Raw genomic sequence first — 14185 nt, forward strand, 5'->3', positions numbered from 1 at the left:
ATAATCTCTTTTTTGATGTTTTTAGTTCCTTAAACCTCGTCATAGCATTGGAAGCAATATGATGTATACAATACGCCAGATATGCGTGAAGAGGCGACCACCTACTTCCCAGTCTATCAATTGTGGCTAACAACACAGGTAAACGGTTTGATATCATACAAACCCAATCTTGAACGACAACATAGGAACACAAATTGGAGAAAAAGAAACTCCACGTTTCCTCTAACTCATTTTTAACAATGGAAAAACAATAGGAAAAATGTTTCTGTCACCATATGATGTATACAATATTTCTGATATGCGTGATGAGGCGACCATCTACTTCCCGGTCTATCAATCGTGGCTAACAACCAAGGTAAACAGTTTGATATCATACAAATCCCATTTTGAGTGACAACATAGGAATGCAAGTTGGAGAGAAAGAAATTTCATGTTTCCTCTAAATCATTTTTAACAATGGAAAAGGCAATAGGGAAAATTTTTCTGTCACCATCTTGTGCAATAACTATCATTAGGATGTATTTGTATATGCCATTCAGAAAAGTCCCATCCTCTTGAACCATTTGTTTGCAATAAGGAAAACCTTCAGTGGATGACTTGAAAGCCCAAAACAAACCTTTGAAAAATATCTTCCTTGGGATAACTTGTCCATTAAAAGTGGTATCAGGATGAGTATAAGATCGAATAATGGTTCCAGGGATGAAAAATTACATCGTGTGCAACAAATGCGGAAGCTCATTATATGACTGATCCCAATCACCGTACAGTAGTTTCATAGCTTTTATTTTCTCCATCCATGACTTGTAATAAGGTGAAATATAACCAAATTTATTTCGGATTGATGCCACTATCATTGAAATTGGGATCCTTGGATTTTCTCCACCACAAGCTTGACATATGAACATATGACATCATAATCTAAGTGTTTGTGGTCTTCTATCAATGAACTCAACATACAACTATGTTGGCCTGAAACCTTGTGACTTTTCACAACATCTTCCATTGTAAGTATGAAACACACATCCTCCACTTATATCTGACATTTTGGTTTATATACATGACAAAATATGTCTTTTGATCAAACTCCACCACATGGAATTCTAAATGAGTTTTGATGCATAACTCCTTGACTGCTAATTGGGCATCCTTTTTAGTTTCAAACTCAGACCTAACTATCAACTCCATTAATCTGTCATCGGAGGTACCCTAGTGGGCTGTATATATATCCGACATATAAAAAATCTCAAGATTCCTCGTGGAATCATAGTTTATGTCATGCATTGTAAATGGACGATGATATTGAGGCATTTGGGGTTGAGGCATTTAGGGTTTATACATTTGGTGTTAAGTGGGTGTTGGTGAATATGCACAACCTCGTGGAGCATTTTTCCATGCATGACCCATGAAACCGCTGCCTACCAAACATTACCCTTAATATCAAAAACTTGTCCCACTGAAGTAGCCTTGGCGATATCAAAATCATCAATTATTATTGTGTCATTGTATATCATCATTGGAACAAAAGTTTCATTATCCTCGCTAAACTCAGCAAGGCTTTCACTGAATCGCCTAACAAAGTTTTCATATGTTAGTGGTCTCGTTGTTTCAGTGATGGATGCAGTTGTTGATGAAGTAGAAAGATCTACAGTATTTATCATTTTAACGTATATCTCAATCATTTGATTATTTGAATATTGATACAATCCAACCATCACAATAACATCGTCATCATCCTCAAGCTAGATTGCTCAATATGTGAGTGGAGTCTCTAAAATTACGTGTCGATAAATCAAACATGAAATAGAAACTCCAAGTTTCTTTCAATTTGTGTACTTCATTTGGCATGAGATACATCTACAAGGAACATCATGTTTACGGGTCTCTGTGACGTAAACACAACACCATCATTAGTTTGTATAATTTGGTCATTTGAATGAACAACTGTGAAAAATTTATTAGTCATTGTAGTAGAAATTTTTTTGGTGTTCAATGAAGTTCTAAAAATTAGAAGTTTTTTGAAGATTCATATAACATTAACAAATTAAAAAGAAAAACGAGTTATAATCAATGATCATTTAATGCACAATAATAGAAACCTTTTAGTGATATATCATTTCGTTTCAGCAACTTTTCAGTGATATATTATTCAAACAATTTAATCTCTTTTACAAAAACTTTTCACTGATCAATAACTTCACTTCAAAAACTTTTCAGTGTATATCACTTCATTTCAAAAATCTTTTAGATATATGAAAGCTCATTGTAGAAAAACGACCTTCTCTCGTAGCCAATTTAATGCACGCTGACTAAAAATTAAAGAAACTCGTCATGTCTGACTAAAACTTAAAAGAATTCATCATGTTGAGGTGACGAGTTGCATTACTTTAAAAAATTAAAAAAATTAAATCCAAAAAAAATATTTTTAATGGAACTTATCATGTCGAGGTGATGTGTTCCAAAATAATAATTAAATATAAACTTAACAAATAAAATATATTTTTCTAATGAAACTTATCATCTCAACCTGACGAGTTCCATGACTACCATAACAATTGTCGTATATTCCAAAATAAATTTCTACATGTTCTATTGGACTAAATGTTTTTATTATTTGTCCTATTGGGCAAAAAACGTTCAAGCTCGTACTTTTAAGAAAAGCCCAATCCAAAATATGGGTAGCTCATACAAATATCAGTTCGGCTCATTTAGATTTCCGTCATCACCTCAGCTTCGGTCTTCAATTACCGAGCAGGGTGAATCCGAAAGCCCAAAATCTCTGCATTTTACCCGCCGTGCCTGAAAAAGCAAAAAAGAGAAGCGATGTAGGCTAGATTGCTGAAGAAAGTCTTGAAAGAACAAGAACAAAAGAAACAGCCCGTAATCGAGGAAGATGTACAGGAGCTTCAGGAATCGGAGTCGCCAGATGCCGGCGCTGGTTCTTCAAAGAACCCTTTCGACCTCCTGAACGAAGGTGATGACGCCGAAAAAGATAACTCTTACCAGGTTTAGCTCCTAAACCCACCATTTATGAAGTATTATTGTTTATTACGATTAAATCATTCATCGCGTTTATCCATGATTATCTGTTTAATAGTTATCTTTGTAGTTATTGTAAGGTTTATAAGTACGTGTGTAAGTTTTTGTTCCCTGGAATATGTCAAAGTCCAAGAAGATTTTATTTCTGGCTTTGATGTTATTTAAAATGTTAGAGAAAAAGGGGTTATTGTTTGCTAAAATTTTAGCTGGAAACCTTGATTTATCATGTGCTGCTTCCGTTGTATTGATCAAGTGATGTCCTCTAAGAGTGTAATATTGGCATTGGATGAATTTTGAATGCTTATGATCGATTCCGGCTGCAGGTGTCTGCACCGGAAGATGAAACCTTGACCAAAAAACAAGAACCACCTTCGTTGAATAACAAATCAAAGAAAAAGAAGAAAAACAAAGGCAAAGAGAGTTCTTCAAGTACAGATAAAAACGGAACACTTTTGGATTTGAATTTAGATGCTTTATCTTTGGATCTTGAATCTTCTAGTCATCAGTCAGGTCCTAATAGACCCTTATCAGAAAATGTTAAGCAGGGTAAACCGTCTGTATTACTTGTGGATCCTAAGTATTTGAATGTGAGAATGAGCTGCGGAGAATATTTGGTTCTAAGGTGGTTAAGTCTTTTAAGAAAACCAATCAAAGCAGGAAGACAGGGAAACCTTCATATTAGGAAGACTGTTTTGATATCTCCATCTGACCATTGGCCTCGGTGGCGTGGATCTCTGTCAATAGAATTTTTGGAAACTAAGGATGGGTATAATTACTTCAGGTAAAGACCTTTCCAAGTCTCTCTGTTTTTGCTATATCTTGCCTAACTGCTGATTACCTTACCAAGTGCATCTGTTTTCGTTTTTGTTCACCTACTTTGAGTGTGCGTTACCAACTTGATAAATATTGATAGATAGCTATTCACGTATAGTGAATTTTTTTCTCTCGCTTTTGCAATGTTTACAAGAGTGTATATTTACAAAGAATTAAAACTAGGTGGTGCATTGGTGAATATTTTCACATTAAGTGAAGTTTCACATCAAATGCATTTGCTATCATCAAAACTCAGTTAATATATTTTATGATGATTGTTTCCTGTTGTATTTAACTAAAATTTATTATCAACTGCATGTCTTTTTGGATTTATTGGTTGTACTGTGTCTTAATTGTTTTCTTCATGTTTTGTAGATATTCCTACTCCCCATCCTATGATCAAGCTCAGAGAGCATTTGATGTTGCTCAAGCTATTCATGACCTGAATGCCGTAGCAAGTGTTCTGGTGTATCATCCTTATCATTTAGATTTGCTTTTAACCATGGCAGATTATTTTAGATTTGTGGGTGAGCATCAGATGTCTGCAGATGCTATTGCAAAGTGTTTGTATGCCTTGGAATGTGCTTGGCATCCTATGTTCACTCCCTTGCAGGGCAATTGCCAATTGAAGCTCAGTCATGACTCAAACAAGCCATTATTCAAAGCACTTTTCACACACATGAAAAACATGGATAGACGAGGCTGTCATCGATCTGCTCTAGAAGTTTGTAAATTTTTGCTTGCACTTGATTCAGATGACCCAATGGGAGCTATGTTCTGCCTAGACTACTTTGCAGTGAGGGCAGGGGAGTATGTATGGTTGTAGCGGTTCTCTGAAGACTACAGAACTGATACGTCTTTGTGGCTGTTGCCATTTTTCGTACCCCCTTGCTGTTTGCTGGTTTTATCTGGAGCAAGATGAATCCTCTGATAATACTTGTGCTGACACCGCAAAGGCTTCTTCGGCTGATCTTGTGAATCAGGCATTGATGCTCCACCCCACGGTCCTTAAGAAACTAGTAACCTAGGTTCCTTTAAAAGATCAGGCATGGACAAATATACTCAAAATTTCCTTTTTCAATTCAGATCAAATAGGGATCCCATCAGTGGATCACCTGATTAATATTTACGTAGAAAGAAATTATCTCATATGGAGGCTTCCTGATCTGCAAAAGTTACTTCGAAATGGTGCCTCCCTTGTCATTCAAACGCTGGAGCATAGGAAAAACGAAGCTAAAGATTGGGCTTGTGTGAGAAAAGAAGCATTCCCATCTGACAAAAATGAGTAAGTATCTGGATTCATATCTGTTGTCGCTTTGTTCTTCTATTACTAGGTTTCCCTGTTTGCTAAATTTTTACTGCAAGTTTCATGTTTGTTATATACTTAAGGCGTGCGATATCTGTGTTGGGGCTGATTATATAGATAATCTGGTTGCAAATGAGTGAAATTTGGTAGCTTAACTAGATTGTTTGAGCTTTGCGTATGTATGGGAGGTCATTTGACAATTCTTTCAACCCTGTGTCAGGTATGGTCATTTGTTGGTACAGGACTTCTCCGACACAATGCAAACTCTTCCTCCTGACAATCTACAGAACTTTATGGTTGACATGAACTACGTGATGTTGCTAATCGCAATCCATTGGCTGTCTTGTTCTAGTCGCTGCTACCGTGGGTTAATTATGGAGGTCTAGAAGATGGCACAGTTGATGAAAACCAAGTTAATGAGCAAGGTCAAGCCAATGAAGATCAGTGAGCTGCAATGTATTGAAAACGATTGCTTTTAGGCAAAATAATCCAGTTTTCAATAATGTCTATGACACATACATATAAGTTTAATTCTTTTGTTAGTCCTTGTACCAATAGTAAGTCGTGGATTTAGTCTTTGTACTTCAATTGGGCCATTTTAATTCTTAAACTACTCGAATTTTAAAGTTTTTAATTAAAACCGAAAATTTTAAAACTACTAAGACAAATTTTGTAATAGATTTAGTTCATATTTAATCATAAGTTTTTAATTAACAATTCAATAAATTTAATAATTATTTTACAATTTCTAAAATTTCAATAACAGAAAATTCATTTTAACATAATTTACTTGTGTATATCACTCATTGTTTTTATCACAACAATGGCTGTTACTCCTTGGGGGTTTTCATTCTTTCTAAAAGAAATAGTATTTCATGCTTATGAGGCTCTGACTTGTGCCAACGAAGCAGCCTTGAGAACTCCGAGGTTTAAAGGTTCAAATACCATATAATGTGTGCGTTTGATCCATATTTATTCTAATGAGTTATTCATATATATTCCGGTTTGAGAGATGTAATGATCTACTCTGAAAGTATTCTGATTATAATTTCTCATCATATGGTTACAGTGAAACGTACACAAATGTTAACCAAGCAAACTCTCCCAACGATATTTAAGAGCCTCATATGCCTTGGGGCAAGGAACAGCCTGAAGCTTGAGTCTTCCATCAACAACTGTTTCTGTAACCAAGCCCAACCTTACTAATGTATTCACCCCCTTGTCGACCGGCATTTCAACCTGCAGAAGTCATTTCGACCCTATCAGAACATAAACTATATTGTCGACGTCGGCAGATACTTTTAAAATTCCGTTACTTTTTGTCTAAAGATGTCGTATATGAATCTCTCGCATCTGTCTCCAACTTGTTGGTAACAATTCGCCTGCAACCGGGATTGTTGTTAGTGATCTATGATCAACAGAACTGAAGCTAGGAGATGGTACGAGAACTGGAAAAAATTAACTTAGCTTAAAGTGTAAGAGTTCATTTAACCATAGATTTAAGAACTAATGATTACTATGTCTGTGCTTGATTAGGACAACAATGAGACATCTCTATCAGAGTTATTTTAGCCATCAGAAATGGGATGTAAGGTGCAAACCTGGCCATTCTCAGTGTTAAGCAGGATAGACTAGGTTAAAATGGCTTCCATGTACTACGGATAGCGGAGGCAGAAGAGAAAAGAAACAAAAACAAGAAAGAGCAAAATTATATGACATTAAACACAACTGATGGATTGGATAAAAATATTAATTATGTTATGGAATTTACGACTACTTCGGAATAAGTTTTCGGAGTGTCGTCAGTCAAGAGGTGACGGACCCCTCAATACATCTACCATTGTGTTCTTGAGATGTCTATGCTCCCATTTTGCCTCCCAGCCTCGAGATTTTGCCTCCCACCCAGCCAAGAGCCGATTGGGTCTTCCCGGAGAAATCTAGGAAGTGGGAGCAACCTCCACCAAGGAAACTTATGAGTTGGCACTTCGTGGGATTTGAACAAATGTCTTATGGTATAAAGAACATTCTTTGAGAAGAGACCGGATGGATTCTCGAAGGAGGCGGCAAAATCTTGAAGCTAAAACAAGACACAAATATCTTGAGAATATAATACATGCCTAACATGTTGAGGGGGCATCGACACTTTGAAAACTTTTTCTGAAGGAGTCGGAAATCCTCAACAAATTCCAACAAACGGAGCGGAACTCCTATAGTATTCTTTGTTCGGTAGAAGAATCATGAATAGTATGTTTAAACTCTAAAGTCTAAATTCAGGTGGGGAGCATAAAAGAAGGATATTATGTACTTATTATCCTTTTGCAAAATAAATAAGCAGACTTTCTCACCTGCTGCTGTTCGGAAGCATCCAAAAGAAAATGAACTGAGCCTGAGCCTGAGCCTGAGCCTGAGCCAAAGCCACTTGCCAAGGTTTTCTCAAAAAGGGTCTTGTTAACCAATAACTGCGGAAACTGATTCCTTTAAGAAGCTGTTTGAAACTTAAAAACAGGTATAAGTTGTCAAAATATATTTTTCCCAGTACTGCATAGAATTTTTTTTATAACGTACCTGATACCTATCCCACGTCTGTTTGTAACCCAAGGTCACACGGGACACATATTATTAAAGCAGTGGTTGCAACGGCGTCAAGAAATATTGCTGATCTGTAACAAAAAGAAAAGTGAACTAATATTTCAAATGGAACTAACTTTTTATAAATAAAAAAATGGGGAAAAATACAGGACATACGGAGAAGCTAAAATGTCCTCGAATTTGTAGTTTATCAAGAATGCTGAAAGCCCCAATATTGTGGCTATGTCTAATCGTACCTACAAGTCAAATTCCTCAATATCAGCCCATAGGTTACGCAAATTAATCTTTTAGTTGAATTCAAGTTGGCTTAACTAGGTAACCAAGAGCTATATACAGTCATTAGCCAAGGTCAAAATATGTTTCATTCTTCTTACTTTTTCCAGTCAAAGTATGCTACAACTGTCACAAATACTGTAATACAAGGATATGTTTATAGTTAGAAACTCTTTATTGCTTAACTACTCATCCAGAACTACTATATATATCAATTGAACTCTTGTGAGTCCAGGAGCCAATAAATTTTACCAGTCAACAGCTTGGTCCATGGGGAATTCAATAGATTAAAGAAATGGTGTCTGTGGAACAAATAGAGTATACTTCCGGTAAACCATTGCAAAGTGTGCGTTTCATTGATTGAATCAGTTAGAAACATCAATAAAACACCACGAGAGTAATCTATGATTAACAAGGACGGCAAAATTTTAATGCATTTAAACAAGGCTTTTATATGTTGAACAAACGTATCTTTTGGTGAATGTTAGAATTAGTTGATATTAAGCATCCATCTGAATACCAAGGGCAATGGGCAATAGGTGGAGAGGTAGATCGATGTTTGTTCACTTCTTTAACGAAACCTAAGAGTATACGTAATAAATGATGATATAACATCACTTAACAATCCATGCTGAGCAAAATATAAGAACAGTCCCCTAACATGTAGCTCGACAAGAGCCTATATGAGGCTCGCACAAGGTTGGCAGGAAGAACCAAACACGCCTTTGGTCTAATACCATGTTAATAATCCAGCCTAAAACCAATTGACAATTGGTGAAGAGACCCAACTTGAATAAGACCTTAATAGATGTGAGATAACACAATTTAACAATTGATGTTCATATACTTCAGTTGATTGAGCTTAGGGGATGACAATGATAAGCAGGGATGCTAAAATCAAAAAAAAAAACATGGGTATAATTAACTTGTTCATACCGTGTCTATGATGCGAAAAGACAGTTTTTTGTGAGGAAAAACAACCTCCAAGTAATTAGACAACAAAATGAAAATTCAAAAGCCTGCAGATGAAGCATCATGACAACATTGAAAAAATAAAAAGCATACGATGTGAAAGAGAATTGACAGACATTGATATGTTAGGAGTATTTACTGGTAAATCCGGAATATGAATTCTCTTATAGATATTTAATTGTAGTGCTTGAGCCTCGGAGTTATCTTCAATATCTTCGTCGGAAAAATCCTTTGTATAAAGCAAAATCAGCTCTTCAAATGCTGGCTCCTGACAAGAAAAGGCATCGAAGTTTTACAGGCAACATTAAGCATGAAACTTCTAGAAGCAAAATATCAGCCACCGTCAATTTTTCCGATTAAAGGATCCATGCATACAGCTCAGCAAATAGTTAAATCAAAGCATGAACTTTTGACATCTATTCAAAATGGAAACAATACCTGGAGTATTGATTGTGAAAGGAGAATGGAAACAGAAGTTTTCAACATTTTCCAAACATCATTGCCACAATATTTCCTTGTGGCCGGTCTCCAAATATCACTGAGGGAGATCCTCGATAAAGAGTTGGCCTGAATGAAAATTTTCTTTCATTACGTGGTAAATCACATCCAATCGTTGTGCAAAGCACACATGTCAGATCAATATGATTCATTGCTTTGTTTTTTCCTCCTTTCCAAACTGTAATTTAACTATCAGCACATTTCAGTGACACTTTAGGTTTCTCGTAAACGTTTAGTATCTTTAACTTTCTTTTAGAAAGAGTAAGTACTCGTTAAAGGAACAACCGATAACTTAAACAATGAAAGTATCATAAAAAAAAGGTAAGACCAAGTTATCTTAACCCTTCCTATCATATCCTGTCCATGAATGGCAAACATGAAGCATTAGATACTCAATGTTGAAGAAAACCTTGTCATATGTAAAGAATACAAAAAGTTTGGCATAACATACCTCAAATAAGGTTCAGAAAAACTACCATCACTGTCAAGCTGAAATGGTGTTTCTGGTGTAGGAGGTATAATCCCAACTCTTGCAAGCAACTTCCTTAAAAGCCTGCCACGGGGTCCAATGGCTGACAGAAATCCTTCATAGCGACTAACTGCTCTCTGTGCTGCCAACCAGATAGAAAGATCGCGATCTGATAGTTGCTCAACCAGATAGGAAGATATGACTCTTGAAAGAGAGACACTTCCTCAAGCCAAAGCTTCAATCTCCTAAGCCAGTCTCCTGCTTCGTCTTTCTGATGAGCATCTTTGAAAGCCTGTCCTAGAGTAATAAAAACGAAGATTGTCAAACAAAGATATGGTGTTGGATATTGTTATGTTGATGTAGGCTTTCACTTTGTGTTTACTAGAGTCTGCATACTTTTCACTCCACGACAAATGTGCGGAAGCACCTTCACAAATTGCTCACCCTTTCCATTACCAACACCTTCTTGTTCTTCTATCGAAACACCTATACACGGTGGGAGGATGTATTTACTTTTTTTGCGGTGAAAATTGTGACTTCTTTGTTTATCATTGTTCTTGTAAAGTAGACCTCCATATCAAATGTTTTTTATTTACCCTTAGCATAGCCGAAAAGAAGCTTACAAAATAGCAATCATAGATCCACCAGTGGTCTCGGTAGAGGACAACAAATCACTTGAAAATTTTGGGTGTTAGGAACTATTAGGAGAGTCTGCAACAACTGACAATTTTCAGATAAAAATTTTAAAGAAAATAGATGAGAATGAGAAACCCTAAATTAAGTTTAAAGATTGAGTTCTTTTAAAAGAGAAGAGGTGACTATTGAAGGTTTTTGAGTACGGTCAATTCAATTTATGTAAACAGTTAACGCGTCAGCTATTTTTCATCACTTGTGTTAATGGTTGTTAACGTCAAGTGACCAGTTTGTATTCAATCGATAATGTTAATGATCAATTTATTACTTTTGAAATTTCAATGAGAAAAAAACTTATTCAAACATTAGTGACAAACTGTATAATTTACCCTAAAATTAATTCATGTTCGAGAAGAGTTTTTTTTTTCTTTGCTTGTAGGGTTTATATTTTCTTTAATTGATTTGGGGATTTTCTATTTGACTTTAAAATTAATTAGGTTTTAAAATATTATTGGGTTTAAGGTTAAAATTTATTAGATACTACTATTATAAACGGGCCTAGAGATTGGGTTGAATATAAACGAAATGATCATAAACGAACTAACACAAATGAACAAACGTATTACTGAGCGTTCAATAACATAAATGAATGAACGAACCCTTCGTTCATATTTATTCATTTACTTAAACGTACATAAAATTTTGTTCATGTTCATTCGTTTAATAATAAACAAATTTCCCACCAAATGATTCATGAACGATACGTTGAACCTTCGGTTCATATACAATCCCAATCATTTAAAAGCAATTCTACATTTTTTTTTAAAGAGTGAAATTACTAAAATAACTAAATAAATATATTGTTATTAAAAAAATTCCTCTTAGCTAAGAGATGAGTCTGTGAGTAGTGGGAATTCTAATAGTAGATATTAAAATGGGGTTAGGGCTCAGAACAAAAACATCTACAATAAAAAGGACAAAATTGGCGCCCATTCCTAGATCCAAATTTGAAAACCGATGCTTTCCTTGCAAACTGCTAAGCGTCTCCTCAAATTTACAATTCGAATTGGCGCTTCCTGTCTAAGCGGTAAGCATTCTCTTCAAGACTGATTCGATATGCTTTATAATACACCAAACCAAACCAAACCTTTTCCGCTATCAGTTATGGTTACTTTTCTCTTTGCTTTTCATTATGAAAGATGCTGTTTCAATCAAGGATACGATGGAAAACAGAAGGAATGAAGCTTCAAAGAAACGCATGGAATCAAATGTAAAACCTCCTCCATTTCTCTCTTTTTCAATCGAATGATATATGATTGTGTTGCAAACATTTGGCGGAAGAGAAAGAAGATCTGATGATTAATTTATTTTTACTCTTAAATTACATTACTCGATCCAAAGAAATAGATCAATTTTATTCCTAAAAGTGTTATTATTACATTAATCCCATAGAATCAGGATCTGGGGATTTTCTCCTCAAATTCAAAACGCCTCTGTTTAACTCTTCTTAGGTGCTAGCCTGCTCTTGATCTTGTTGACTTCCTTGGTACCGACTTGGAATGCTTTGGTCAACACATTATCAGGAACCTCCGGTGTTGAAGCAAACAAGGTAGCAGCAATAGACTGGGTTCCGGGAAACTGGCTGTTGAATCCAGCAATGACCGACGCCGGCTTGTGACCGTTGTTCTTCTGGAAATGAACCAGACCCTTGGGGAACACAAAAACGTCGCCTTCTTAATATTTGGAGTACAACTTGTTGGCTGTAGTAATGAACCCTACATCCAATTCACCCTCGAGAACAAAGATGATCTCGGTGGCACGCGGGTGAGTGTGGGTGGGTTAAGTCCACCGGGCAGATAGTCGATGCGAGAAAGCGACACCCCAAGGGTGTTCAGCCCTGGGATTTGCATAACGTTGGCGGCGGTCACCACAGATCCCACAGTATTGTTGATAACTGCAGGTTTAGCTAGACCGCTAAAGAAGAAATCGCCTTCGGTCACCACCGCATCGTTCTTGCATGCAAATCCATTCACCTTGACTCCTACAAGTAAATATGTATACATATTAGGGAATTATTTGATTAAGATCGAAATTGTTGACTATTTCAGACATTTTAGTTACCTGCAGATGCGTCAGCTACGCAGATATCTTGAAGAAGATCAGGATCAGATTTAGCGACGCTGAAAACGGCAACAAGGACGACGAAATATGCAAAGAACTTGGCAGCCATAGAGATTTAACAATGAAGAGAAGCTAAAAGGTATAATTATAGATTCCAGACAAAAAGAAAGGTAATAGTTTTGATATTTAGATGATAAAGGGGGCTGCTCTGTTTACTTTATATATGAAGAAAACGTAAGGATTGGGTGAAACTACTCGGACAGCAAAACAATTTGTTTCCTTAGTATAAAAATAATTGACTAAATTATACCTAAAATTTATTTTGGGTGCTTAAAGTTATTTTATTAAAAATATGTGTCTAATATTTTTTCGTTACACTTTGAGGTGTCTACTATTAAAAAAACAGTTAAGTAGCATTTCACATTCAGATTTTTTAAAAATATTTTTAAATTATTTTTTTTTAAAAATAAAATATATAAACGTGACATTATCACTTAATAATTTTTTTAATGCTAGACACATAAAAATATAATGGAGAAAATATTAGATACTTATTTTTAACAAAAAAAAATTAGGCACCAAAAGTCAATTTTGACTATAGTATATACACTTATTTTTGTATTAAGCCTTTTTTCAATGATAGGTAAATTCTACCATTAATCCCAATATTATACATAAGTAACAAATGTATCATCTATACTTTTATTTGATTAATTTTAATTTATATACTTTTTTAAAATTCAGAATTTACACAAATGATACATTGGCAACATACTAATTAAAGGAGTTAAAAGATAACTAAGTGAGGGGATTTTAAGTTTATAGATATTTTAATTTGACCCCTCAATTGTTTTAGCAACTACTAGGACACCAAAGCAATATTGAAGGAAATGGTGCAGAGAATAACAGCATAACTTGGCAGGAAAAAAAAAAGGACTCTAGCAACCATTTTTGACCCTCTCGAAGTATTTATTAGCAATGTGGACTTTTAAAGTGGACAATATGTAAATAAGAAACACTAGGATAATTGAAAGGCAATGTTCAAGAGGGGCAAGAAGAGTATTGGACTTGGGTAAGGGAAAGTGCATCATCAATGACCAAATGTGTTGATAATTTAAAGAGAGAACATGGGAACCATAATATTAATATTTTAAACCCTCAATCTTGTAATATTCTTTTTAAATACTGAATTTTGATTTTCTTTATTAAGTGCATTATTTAATTGCAATTGACCCCTCCCAACCGGCGCACATATTGCCAGATGATGCCAGAGCATAGGTTTTTTTTTTCTTTTGGTCAAATGCTCCGGGGAGTCCCTGGGATAAGGGACCGTTTGTGAAATGGTACAGCTTACCAACACTTTCAGATTTTCATTTATTATCTCAAACTTTGCTATTTATTCTCCAACGTCCTCCTTTAACGACAAATATGCATCACATTAGGGTTTAATTAAGCGTTAAACAGAGTTTACTTGA

At 35.4% G+C, this 14185-nt stretch overlaps 3 pseudogenes; 1 reads left to right on the plus strand and 2 right to left on the minus strand.

Annotated features, from left to right (window-relative positions):
• Nucleotides 1-2820: 2820 nt before the first annotated feature.
• On the plus strand, nucleotides 2821-5681 carry LOC120192947 (annotated as a pseudogene).
• A 1920-nt stretch (nucleotides 5682-7601) lies between these two features.
• Nucleotides 7602-11849, minus strand: LOC120192924 (annotated as a pseudogene).
• A 135-nt stretch (nucleotides 11850-11984) lies between these two features.
• On the minus strand, nucleotides 11985-12905 carry LOC120192946 (annotated as a pseudogene).
• Nucleotides 12906-14185: the final 1280 nt, after the last annotated feature.

The sequence above is a fragment of the Hibiscus syriacus genome, unplaced genomic scaffold, assembly GCF_006381635.1.
Source record: "Hibiscus syriacus cultivar Baekdansim isolate YM2019G1 unplaced genomic scaffold, ASM638163v2 tig00116983_pilon, whole genome shotgun sequence".
Lineage (NCBI taxonomy): Eukaryota > Viridiplantae > Streptophyta > Magnoliopsida > Malvales > Malvaceae > Hibiscus > Hibiscus syriacus.